This window comes from Mus caroli, chromosome 19 (genome assembly GCF_900094665.2).
Source record: "Mus caroli chromosome 19, CAROLI_EIJ_v1.1, whole genome shotgun sequence".
Classification (NCBI taxonomy): Eukaryota; Metazoa; Chordata; class Mammalia; order Rodentia; family Muridae; genus Mus; species Mus caroli.
The window spans coordinates 22,721,317-22,733,816 of record NC_034588.1 but is presented as its reverse complement, the minus strand read 5'-3'; the positions used below and the strand labels follow the sequence as shown (position 1 = coordinate 22,733,816).

Below are 12,500 nucleotides of genomic sequence, written 5' to 3'. Positions count from 1 at the left end.
CCCCACCCACCAGAACCCCTCCTGCACTTCTTTAGAATACAAGCCAGTCATATTTACAGTGCATTTGCTTAACTGAGAGGAAAGTGAGATCGCACAAGCCCAGATTTATGGTTCACAGAGAAGCAACACCAAACGCCACTCCACCCACTTTGGAAGACTTTCCACCCGTCCTCCCCTTTATGTAGAGAATGCTAATGGAACGCCTTTCCTCCAGCGATTCACCTGAGGGGTGATCCCTAAGTGGGACTCCACCCCTTACTCTTCCACTCCAGAAAACTCAAGATTCCAGAGGGGAAAGGGACAGCCCCTCAACTTTCTATTATTCCTCTCAGCTACCACTGGGCGACAGACATTGGTGGAGGAGTGGGTCGGCACTAATAACTCTAAAGAAGTAAAAGATAGTATGCAGAAGGGCTTTTAAAACAGAAGAAGATAAACTGAATTATGTATCACACTAAAACATGAGATTTCAGTCTACGAACCTGAAGATTGCACTAGGACACTGACATTAAATACGAAGGATAGAAAAATAATAATGAGCTCAACATATTTTTTTTTGCAACCTTAGAAGCCACAGTAGATACAAAATTTAAGCAAAAGGGTCTCTGACCCTCTTAACCTTAGCAGAGTCTAGATCCACCCCCAGAACTCCCTTCAAGCCAGTGTGAATGTAATTAAGGGGAAGCTGCCGCGGTAATTTCTCTCCTCATTAACTTCCTGATTGGTTTCGGCCTCAGGATTCTGCCGGGCAGTAGTTTGTCACCAATTCCAAATGGCCAATCGTTAATACTAATGTTTGTGTAACTAACTGCCAGCATCTGCCACGGCTTCTTGTACGACAATAATGGTGAAAGGTACATTAGTGCTCCTGTGTTAATTCAGCTTGTGTTCATCAATAGGGAAATCTATGATGTAATTAGCAAAATGCACTGGGAACCAAGTGCTGTAGTCGTTTGTAGAGAACTAAATCAGAGTGGAAGCTGAACCGGGTCCTGATGTGTTTGCCATCAATACTTATTATGTTTGGAATTTAATAAGGTATATTACCATGCTGAAAAGAGACCTTTTTACAAGAGAACACTATTTACGCTTGTTATGGGTTTGGGAATGTTTGGTGCCACGAGTGGTGCTACACAGAAATAACAGAACAAGAAGAGATCAAAAAGTGGACCCTTAACCATGCTGCCCAGCCACATCCATCCCCAAAGCTCCAGGGTGACACTGACAGGCACTCCAGTCCAGCAAGGGCAGAGACCATCTGGAAATTCAGTGTATAAATCTGAAAAGCAATTTAGACAGTTTCCTGACAACTCAGTTCTGTCCTAAAGGGATTTGTTTCATTTTCCTTAAATAAAAAAGATGTGGGTTTGTGAACTTAAAAAATTTCATTGAGCCGCCTTTAATCCCAGAACTTGGGAGGCAGAGGCAGGCAGATCTCTGAGTTCGAGGCCAGCCTGGTCTACAGAGTGCGTTCCAGGACAGCCAAGGCTACACAGAAACCCTGTCTCGAAAAAAACAAAAAACAAAACAAAAACATTCATTGAATAATATTTTATAGGTGTTCAAAGAGCAGGTGTGCAACTATAGAAATGTAGCAAAATCAACAACATATGTATGTGTATACACACACACACACACACACACACACACACACACACACGCCGCCGCCGCCGCCGCCACCACCACCACCACCACCACCACCACGGCTATGACAATGGGGGCCCGGAAAAGCCTTTACATTATTTCAGAACACAATGGCTTCTTACTAAATTTGCATTGTTCCATGAATTTCACCTTCTCTGCAAGTCTATGTGTATGCCCCTCATCAAACATACACACACACACACACACACACACACACACACACACACGGAGATGGTGTCCAAGCATGGTAGACTTTTTGCTTAGAGACTGTCCTTAGCACATGATCTCAAGAGCAAACTGGAGTCTATTTGTTTACCTGGACATTCTCACACCAATGGCAAACCAGGGAGTGAATGTTTACTGACAGGTCACATATTCCAAGCCATTTGCTAAGAGAACTGATCTCCCCGTGGTGTACAGAGGACACCCCACCGCCACCACCAAGTCTCTGGCATGCTCTTCCCCTTGCTCCTGCTTAGCCTTGATGACAATCAAGGAAACCAGCCACTCAACCTCCCCACAGTCCTTGTCTAAGATTAAGGGACCAAACTAGCTGTCCTTCTCAGACTGACACAGGGGCTCATGGGATGTAAGCCAGCACCTTCCAATGAGCCATCCTTGGCCCTCAGTAAGAAGCTGAAGGAGATGCCCTTATCCCTTCTCATTCAGCTAATTTAGCACTAAGGCCAGAATGGGGGTGTTGCAAACGAGAAGAATTTGGCAACAGCCCCCCTTTTGCTCCTGGTTTCCTTCGATTTCCACGGAATTGGGACCACAAATGTGTGAGGCTCCAGGCGCATGGACCACAATCCAGGGAGGAGGCAAACGAATGAATGAACTTCATTTGTTTGGGAAAAGCATCTTTTTTTTTTTAAGAAGTGTTTCTCCATTCCAAACTTACAGCCATGTTACTTTTTTAAATTTTTATTTATTTGAATTTTATATATATGATGAGTACACTGTCCCTGTCTTCAGACAAAGCAGAAGATGGCATCAGATCCCATTACAGATGGTTGTGAGCCGCCATGTGGTTGCTAGGATTTGAACTCAGAACCTTTGGAAGAATAGTCAGTGCTCTTAACCGCTGAGCCATCTGATCCAGCCCCCAGCCATGTTATTTTTACATCTGTCTTTGAATAAAAGGTTATTGAAGTTAGTGTCACAATCTGTTCCATTCATTTTGGATAGCATCTTATGGAAGTCCCATGTGCCTACACAGGCTTGGTACCAGTCCAATGCTCCAAGTCTATGGTATTACCATCTTTAACTATTATCCCTTGGGGGTACCCCATCCATTTAAACAAACTTCATTTAACCTTCTGGAGGCAAGAGTAGTAACTGTGGTTGGAATTAGACATTCAAAAAACTGGACAGGACCTCTGGATTTTTGTATTTTGTTTTTTTGGTTTTTTGTTTTTTTTTTTTTAAGTTGACTCTCCTGGGCCCTGTGGAGGACTAATCTCAACTCAAAAAGCTTGCCTGTGTCATTTGTAAGCATGCTAACACCTGGTGGCCTCTGCACTGAGAGGCCACCAGACAGCACTGCCAACCCGAGAAATTGGTTCAATCTTTCTGGACAGCAGCCTGGTGACATGTGATCAGAGCCGTAAAACTGTTCATCCCCTCTGACCTGGTAATTCTTCTCTGGGGAATAACCCCCAAAGAAAGAGTAATTGGGCCAGAGATGCTCAACTCACATCATCTTCTCTGGTGATGTGATCGCTTCGCTCTTCTGCTTGGGTGGGGGGGTGGGGGGGCAGGAAGCATTAGTAGCAAAAGTCAATTAAAGGTGCTACTTCCTGGGAGCCCTGGCTCCTCCAGAAATAGAAGAAATGAATTAGAGCAGAGACTGCAAAGAGAGAAAGAAACCCTGCCCTTCTGTGCTGTCACCGTAAGGGGTCCTAAGCCAAGGAGGCCAGCTAGGACCTGCTTCCTCTCAATCCACCAATTAATAAGCTTATGGTCCCTAAGGGCTAGAAACAAACACATTTTACACAGTTCTTACCAACATGGAGAAAATACTTGAGATGGTTTTGATGACCCTCAACAAAGTAGTCTTTTTGAGAAATGATACATACTACAAAAAAAAAGTAAACAACAAAAGAAAAACTCCTAAAAATAATAAAGCAAACCCACTCCATCTTTTCCCTCCATCTTTTGGCATTGCAGAGACTTCTAACTTGAATGATCTGTCCTAATGAAGTTGATGGGCTGGGACGAATAATTCCCTTTCTGTGATAGGAGGAAACACAGAATATTCATGCTTGGAGGGGGAAAACCAAGTTATTTTTTCCCTCTGTAAGTTAAACACTCTCAAAGCCTCACTAAGAAACCCTTGGAAAATAAAATGCAAACAGAGTTCCCTGGGGCTATGGGCACTTTACCTGGGTCCCACTGCCAAGGGGTACTAAAAGCGCTGGCCTCTTGCAGGTTTGTAGGCTTAAAGGAATCTGATGAAAAACTGTGAAAATGTCCTCAACAACAAATTCCTCTGCTTCCCGATAACCAAAGTGTTTGGAAATAAAATCACGTCCAATCAATACCACTTAGCAGATATTTAACGTTTCACAAAGGAACGTTCTTCCAGAGTGGAACTGCCGCCCTTCTCACTAACAGTGAAAATAATTAGGATTATCTCAGCTGCCGGGGCTTGGCAGGATCGGTTTGTACTTTCAAACAGCATTAATTCCTGGCACTAAGAACAAGGGATGAAAGGTAAAGAGCTGAATGGAGGGCTTTCTTCCACCTGATCTATCAGGATTAGGCTCATTCTCGCCCAGTTCATGCCTGCACTCTAGTTAAGAGAAGGGCTGAGCTGTAACTGATGTAATTAGAAACCACAAGCTGAGAAAAAAATAGCCCATTATTAATCTGCCCATTTACTAGAAATTTACTAAAAAAAAAAAAAAAAGTAATAATCTTTGAAACAATTAAGTGTGTTTTCTCCCTAAGTGGAATTAAAAGCTAGGGACAAGGGCTGGAAGACCTATATTGGATAACTCGTTCCTTAAAAACCACGTTTTAACGTGTCAGTTCTAAAATCTGGGGCCAGCTTTGTGAGGGGGCCAGCCCTGTGTCTAACGTGCTAACATGCAGATAAAAGGGAGTTCCCGAGGACTGACTGAATCCACAACTTGGTGTCCTCCTCATACTCCTCACGTGACTATGCCAACCCTCTCAAGCACTGGGAAATATGGGTTAAAATGAGAGTGCTGACACCAGAAAACACCTGTCTATGTAACAGTGACCAGATTTCTTTCCTTCTAATGTTTCACGGTTACTTGAATATTCATACACCATTCACAAAATGATAGGATGTTTTTATTCTCAAAAAACAAACAAACAAAAAACCCAAAACCAACCAACCAACCAACCAACCAAAAAACCCCACAGGCCTATCAACTCTCCTTCTACTCCAAGCCAGGAGAGCACTGTTCCTGGAGTCAGCATTTCTATACTCACCACCTACCATGCTTTGCTGGCTCTGGCCCCCTTTGCTGTCACCTGGTTCCATGTTGTCCCCATTGGGGTTAACTGTCACCTTGCTAGGTAGGACCTAGAACCACCTGGAGGACAGGCCCCTGGGCACCCATGAGGGAGTGTCTGGGTTGGGTTAGTCATGTTATTTGGTTAGTTGGCATGCCTGTGGGAGATTATTTTGGTTCTATTACTTGAGGAGGGAGGCCCCGCCCACTGTAGGAGGCTGCTCTTCCTTCTGGGATCCTGGGCTGTGGAAGGGAGCAGCAGAAGGGAATACAACTGGCTGGCTTGCGCTCCTCCTTCTGTGGCTTCGTCTAAAATGTAACCTGAACTGTGAGCCAAAATAAAGCCCTCCCCTCAGAAACTGCTTCAGTCATGTTTTTTTTTTTTTTTTTTAATCACAGCAATGGGAACATAAAACTAAGACCTCTGCTTACCTAGAGAGTTAACACTCGAAGGGAAGAATTTCTTGTTTCAACATAAAGCATGCACAGACACGCACACACAGACATGCGCACACAGACACACACAGAGACACGCAGAGACACACAGAGATAGACACACACACAGAGACACAGACACACACACACACAGACACTCACAGACACACACACACTCGGAAAAAGAAGGGCTGTGAAATAACTCAGCCGATGAAGGAGCTTCCTGCCCACGAGTGGCAAGTCTGAGCTTCATAGCCAGAACTCACATAAAGATGGAGGGGAGAGCCTGCTCCATAGAGCTATCCTCTCCACTTCCTATGTGCATCATGGCACTGACACCCCCCACACACACACACACATTGCATACAGACATAATATGTATTTTTAAATCTTATTTAAAAAGGAGAACTGGAGATAAGTTGTCTGAGCATTCTATTCCACCTGGGACCCAGGAAGACCCAAAGCACAGCATCATGGGTCACTCTGATGAACTTCAGCGTTGAGGAAACCGATTGTTTCCACCCTGCGGCTCTGCCTTGAGAAAGGCATCTCTCACTGCCTGCCCCACCAGGCCTTCAACCATGAGCTCTGCACCACCAGACACTGACACGACCGAAGCACTTTCTGACTCAGTTTCCTCAATGGTGAGAGGAATGCAAGATAGACAAACCTCAGTATCTCAAGGACTGCGTGTGTAGATCCAACCAACCTGATCCACAATGCCAGAGTCAAAAACATTAGTCTGTACTGAACATGCACGGATCCCTCACCCCGATTTACACCCTAAACAAAAACATCTGTTTAAACAGTACAGATCAGGTATTGTAAGTTGTGTTTGTTTGTTTGTTTGTTTGAGAACAGGTTTCTCTGTGTAGCCCTGACTATCCTAGAATGCATACTCAGTAAATCATGCTGGCCTTAATCAAACTCAGAAATCCACCTGTCTCTACCTCCTGAGTGCTGGGACTAAAGGTGTGCACCACCACTGTCAGGCTCAGGTTAAATATTATGAGTGACCAAGACAGCTTAAAGATATGGATCATTCATTTATATGATCAGCAACTAAGATACCACTTTATTCATCTTTAAAACCGTTTGAAACATAGCTCATGTGGCCCTCAGGCAGGGGACCCTGAACTCCCCTGGGTCAGGAGTGCACCACCATACCTGGCTTAGAACACCACTTTATGGAACAGACCTGAACATCTGACTTCATAACCTACAACCAGACCCTGAGAACATGCAGAGCTTTCTACAGCCATTCATCTGACAGCGTTGATCATCTGAGGGTCAAAGAGGCAGAATCCCCCGTAAAGTTTAGGGTCTTAAAGGTGTGATAGTTAATTACTCCTCTCTTCAGGCATAGGACTGATGTCTTCTCCACAGAACTTGGGAGTCCAAGTCTAAGGCGGAACCGAGAAAATGAATGGATTCTTATTTAGCAGTGGTTTGGAAAGAAAAATAAGTCTCACCCACACCACAGCTCAAATATCCCCCAAACTTCTGGGGCATGTCTGTTTCATGTGGAATGTTCAAGAGAAAGGGGGCTTTGATTTTCTTCACCTCTCTTCAACAGAACAGAAAGATGGAGCGTCACCATGCATTCCAAAATGAAACCCGAGCCTACTATTTGTGCTTTTTTTTTACAGCATTGTGTGTGTGTGTGGGGGGGGACACTTCAATTACATATAACAGTTTCTGAAGCTGGGCCAACCTACAGGAAGACTTAACTGAAGCAGTCAGGGCAGAGAGACAGGGCAACAGCTCAGTGCAGAACGAGCAAGGCAGTTTACAAGGAAAGCCTGGGGTTACTAAACTGAGATAACCTGAGAGAACAAAGTAGTCTAACGATGGACACATGCGTAAGGAGGATGGCGTGTGGTTGTAACACAACCAGGAAACACTGTAAAGCCACACACTGCCAAAAACAGCCTCAAATCTAACACCACTTTTAAGAATTTCAATTGCAAATGTTTTTTATTTATATTTTCTGTACAGCGGCATTGAGTCTCTATGCAAGGACTTTAGAGTGGGCTCTTAAGAGGGCGGCAGAGGCGAGTGGCAATCGATGGAGACTCTGTCACACATACAAGGGCTCAGGTCCACACAGAGATGCTGGGGTGACCACGTGTACGCAGTTGCATTTGAAAACAGTTAGACTTATGACTACCACATCAACTGTGGTCACCCTGAGGAAAGGAGCAGCTCTGTGGGCCACTTGCCTGACACTGTGGTGCACGCCTTTAGCACCTGAGAGGCAGAGTCAGAGTCAGGCAGATCTCCATGAGTCAATCCAACCTAGTTTTTCATGGTGAATTCTAAGCTAGCCAGGGCTACCGAGGAGAGGAGAGGAGGGGAGGGGAGGGGAGGGAAGGGGGTTAGGGTTACGACTTGGGAGAACTTGTCTGTCACATGTCAAAGCAGTAAGCCCTGTGCAGGTTTATAACACCTGCCATTCCAAGAGAGAGGTTTTGACTAAAGAGTTCTGCTCTCAGCCCATTCACACTGAATGGGCTCACAACACTCATTAACTCCAGCTCCAGAGGATCCAATTCCCTCTTTTGCACACACACACACACACATATATATACACACACACACACACATATACACACACATACACACACACATATATATACATATACACACACACATATATATGCATATACATATATACACACACATATATATACATATACACACACATACACAAATAAAATCTTTTTAAAAAGAAGTGAAGTTAGCTCTAACCAGATGTTTTACAGCAGGAGAAATTTTTACTATAGAGTTTTGAAAGAAAGAATCGTGTGTGGTTCCATGCTAAAGGGAGGGACATGATGGAAATCCCAACTTTACTGGGCAGTTGGTTAAGCCTAAAACAGAGGACTGTCCGAAGTTATCAACAGCACCCAGGGGACCCGGGGACCAGGGGACAATGGCTTGAGCCTTGTTCCTCTAATCCATAGCCCTAAATGACCTGAGCTTTTGCTTAATCCAGGCTGGCCCATGGTCCGTCAGCTTTTTACCGTAGGAGCACACCATCTTTGAAAACACTCAGCTCAGAGGTTCTGAGCCTTCAAATACTTCAACCCTTTCATACTTCATGTTATGGTGACCTCCAACCATTAAATTATTTCTGTTGCTGCTTCATAATTGCAATTTTGCTACTACTGTTAATTGTGGTGTGCATATTTATATGCAAGATATTCTTAGAGACTCCTGTAAGTCATGTGACCCACAGGTTGCGAACCACTGCTCTAACTGAACTTTAAGACCTGAAGCTCGAACAGTGTGGATTCTAGGATGTCTTTTGTGTAAAAAAAAAGACTTTGTCATTGGCTAGAAGGGAACACTCAGGAGCCATTTCTCAAGCAGACCAGGCATGGTATTTAGAGCTCGTAATTTGAAAATGGATATTCTAGTCCAAGTGGCACACTAGTGGCAGGGTAGAGGGCCACAGGAGGCAGACAGTTCTATTTTCATTGTCAGGACATTCCTTTTCCAAAAAGACCATCTGGCAGAGCTACTGAAGGAAGCGAACTGCACCAGCGATGGCTAGCACACCCATGGCTAGCACACCCACGCAGAGTGCCCCTACGTCTCTTCACAGCGGCAGTACTTGAACCCGCAGACTGACAATGAGCAGTGTTTCCAGCTAGGACAGGAGGAGGATGCCAGCAAGCCTAAGGACAGCATAACCGGCAGACATCAGGAAGGAAAACTCAGGGGTTCCCAGACAGGAGGATATACAGCTCACCTAAGCTGCATGCAACTGTACACGCTCAACATGACACAGATGTCCTGGATGAGCACGGCGGTGCATGGAGGGGTACTAAGCACACTGCTTTAGAAGGGCTCCACATAGAAACCAAAGAAACACAGCCCAGACGACACCGTCCCAGAGGAGTGTTTAATAGTAGGTTTATGCTTGTGCAAGGCTCTAATCTCATGTATGACGTTTTATTCTGTTAAAAATGTTTCCTGCCCAATTTAACCCCCAAGAAGGACTTCAAACCTGAACAGGTTTAATCAGTGGCCAACGCAGTCATCCTAAGAACGGTATTCTGCCTCCCTTTGCCTGTTGCCTCTGATGTTTCTAACTGTTTTAGGAGAGGTCAGGACACGCTCAGGCTCTTACGCAAGTATTCTAGTGTGTGTTCAAAGATGACTGGGGTCAGGAGGTGGCTCAGTTCTTGCCTGCTGTGCCAGAGTCCCTTGAACTCCATCAGCAGCACTGGTTAAAAAAAAGCTTACTTTTCCTCCCTATCTGAAGGGAGGAAGTCATGGTCTGTCTTCCCTTAGGGGTCTTCACAGAGCACAGTGGGACAGAAGTCCCCAGACAGAGCCTCCTAGTGCTGGGCCAATAGAGCAGAGATTTAGGCAGAGTGGGACATTATCATTTTTTTTTAAAGATTTATTTATTTATTATATGTAAGTACACTGTAGTTGTCTTCAGACACTCCAGAAGAGGGAGTCAGATCTCGTTACAGATGGTTGTGAGCCACCATGTGGTTGCTGGGATTTGAACTCCAGACCTTTGGAAGAGCAGTCGGGTGCTCTTATCCACTGAGCCATCTCACCAGCCCCGACATTATCATTTTATGTCTCCTTCTCTGGGTAAACTAACTGCTTTCTCTCTAGGGATTTGGTTTCCTGCATTGTTTGGGTTTTACTTTTTTTTTTTTTAAATTGGGGGTAAAACAGACACAACGCTCTTCACCATTTAAGTGTACATACAGCTCAGAGGCAGAAGGCACACTCATATTGTGTCCAGCACCATCTACTTCTGGAACGCTTTAACCTTCTGAGACAAAAATCTATACTCATTAAGCAATTAACGGCCCACCCTCTCCTTCCAAGTCATCTCCATCTCTACACCACTTTCTGGTCCCTGGGATTCTGGCTACTCCAGGCACCCGTGCAAATGGAATCGTGTGATATGTGTCTTTTATATTGGGCTTATCTCACTTATGATGATGGGCTCATTCGGGTTAGAGCATCCTGTTAAAGGGGTGAGCAATATTCCACAGCTTAGTGTGTGGTGTGTCTTGTTTACACAATCAGCCACCAATGACCGTCCGGGCTGGGTCTCCTGTTGGGTTGTTGTGACTAATGCTGTAACCACAGGCTCACAAACCGCAGAAGGTTCTGCTTCCCATTCTTCTGCGAAGCAGCGGAAACGACGCACCCTGCGGTAACTCATTTAACTTCAAAAGCAGTGTCATACGGTTTTACACAAGGGCTGCACCATTTTACATATACATTCCTTGTACAGAACGCGGCTTTCGCTGTACCACTCACACCCACACGCTTCCTGCACTCCTCAGGTTCACATCCCCACTGTGGCCACCCCCACCCATCTTGTTCCTCTTCCCTGTTCCTGCTGATCCCCCCATTTCCATATAGTATCTCTGCCACTTTCATGTCACGTTGATGCCCGCATGTAGTTATGGATTGGGTTTCAGTATTTTGATGTCTCCCATTCCCCCACTTCTTCCCACCACCCCCAACCCATCCCCCTCTCCATCCTCTTTTTGCTATCCCCCAATTCAACTGGGGTCACTGTCACTTCACAGTCCCTCCCCAAAGCATGGGCAACTGGAACTGCCTAATACCTAGAAAAGATTCCTGGAACCCACCCACGATCTCCTGCTCGTCAAAACCCCATCTCTTCCTTCTCTCCTGGCAGGAGAGGGGCACCGTGTCCTGTCCCTGTCCTCAGGCCAAGGTTATCATTTATTCAGAAATCTGCCCCACTTTTCTCACCCAGCCCCATGCACAGACCTCCTCCACACTGCTGGACTTGCCCCATCTTGTCACAGAAGGCTTTAATAGCATTTCCATGAAGGTGGCTTCATGTCTTGACTTCTCAAAGAAAACTACATCTGCTCCTGAATGAGACTGCTGCCATCTCAACCAGAATGGGTGGGCTTCCAGCTAGTTTACTCCTGTAAGAGAACCTTCCATTTCCCTAGCAACCAATCAAGTCCTTGCTGGTCTTGAGTCTTGTGTTCACTGATACTACCTGCTTGCCCAGGGTCTGCCTTGTGTTCTCTGCCCATCCCACCCACTCCCTCCCACACTAAATCCTGCTCTCCGGATAGTCACGTGACCCCTCCCTTCGCCTCAGCACCTTACCATTGGAAGGCTGGCCCATGGTACCCAACACTTAAGCTAATGCTATCTGGCCACCCTCCCTGGCCTCCTCAGATACATACATTTTTTTTTCCTTTCTCCATGATAAATGAGGTCTATCGGGGACCATCCGACTAGGTTTTATATAGATTACTTCTATTATGGATTGACTGATTAAAGCGGTGAGCAATTTGAAAAATGAGCTTGAATCAATAGACACACCTAGCATTGTGTCCAACAATGAAGCAAACACACATTTTTACAGAAAATGTTTGTGTAAAATAGCGGTGTGTCAACCCACGAGATCATTCTACACTCATGACAAAGATGTTTAACTTGCCAAACCTTTAAAGCCCTGAAAAGTTAAGTTTCTAATCTTACTCTAAGAATATCCAGCTGACACTTGGTCACTGTATAATTAATTTCACCTTTAATGTTACTATTAGAAATTATTTAAATGCCCAGGCACTGACTACACCCCCTACACACACACACACACACTGCTTCCTAGTCCCACACTCTAAGGAGAGCAGGCATTCTGACACTTGGTTCATCTTCAGTGAAGACTGTAATTTAATCTGTAATTCAGAAACAAGAGTGAGGTCCAACACTCAGAAGGGCTACTGCCTGTCCCCAGAGCAAAAGTCGGAGAGCAAGTACTTAACACAGAGAGCAAGAATTAACTGAGTACTTAGCAAGGAGAGCAAGTACTTAACTCAGAGAGCAAGTATTAACTGAGTACTTAGCAAGGAGAGCAAGTACTTAACACAGAGAGCAAGTATTAACTGAGTACTTAGCAAG

General features: G+C 45.0%; 1 protein-coding gene across 1 annotated transcript in view; it reads right to left on the bottom strand.

The window, feature by feature from the left end:
* Positions 1-12,500, bottom strand: part of Dmrt1 (doublesex and mab-3 related transcription factor 1) — a 100,139-nt gene that overhangs the window by 1,268 nt on the left and 86,371 nt on the right. The gene's annotated exons all lie outside the window — the stretch shown is intronic.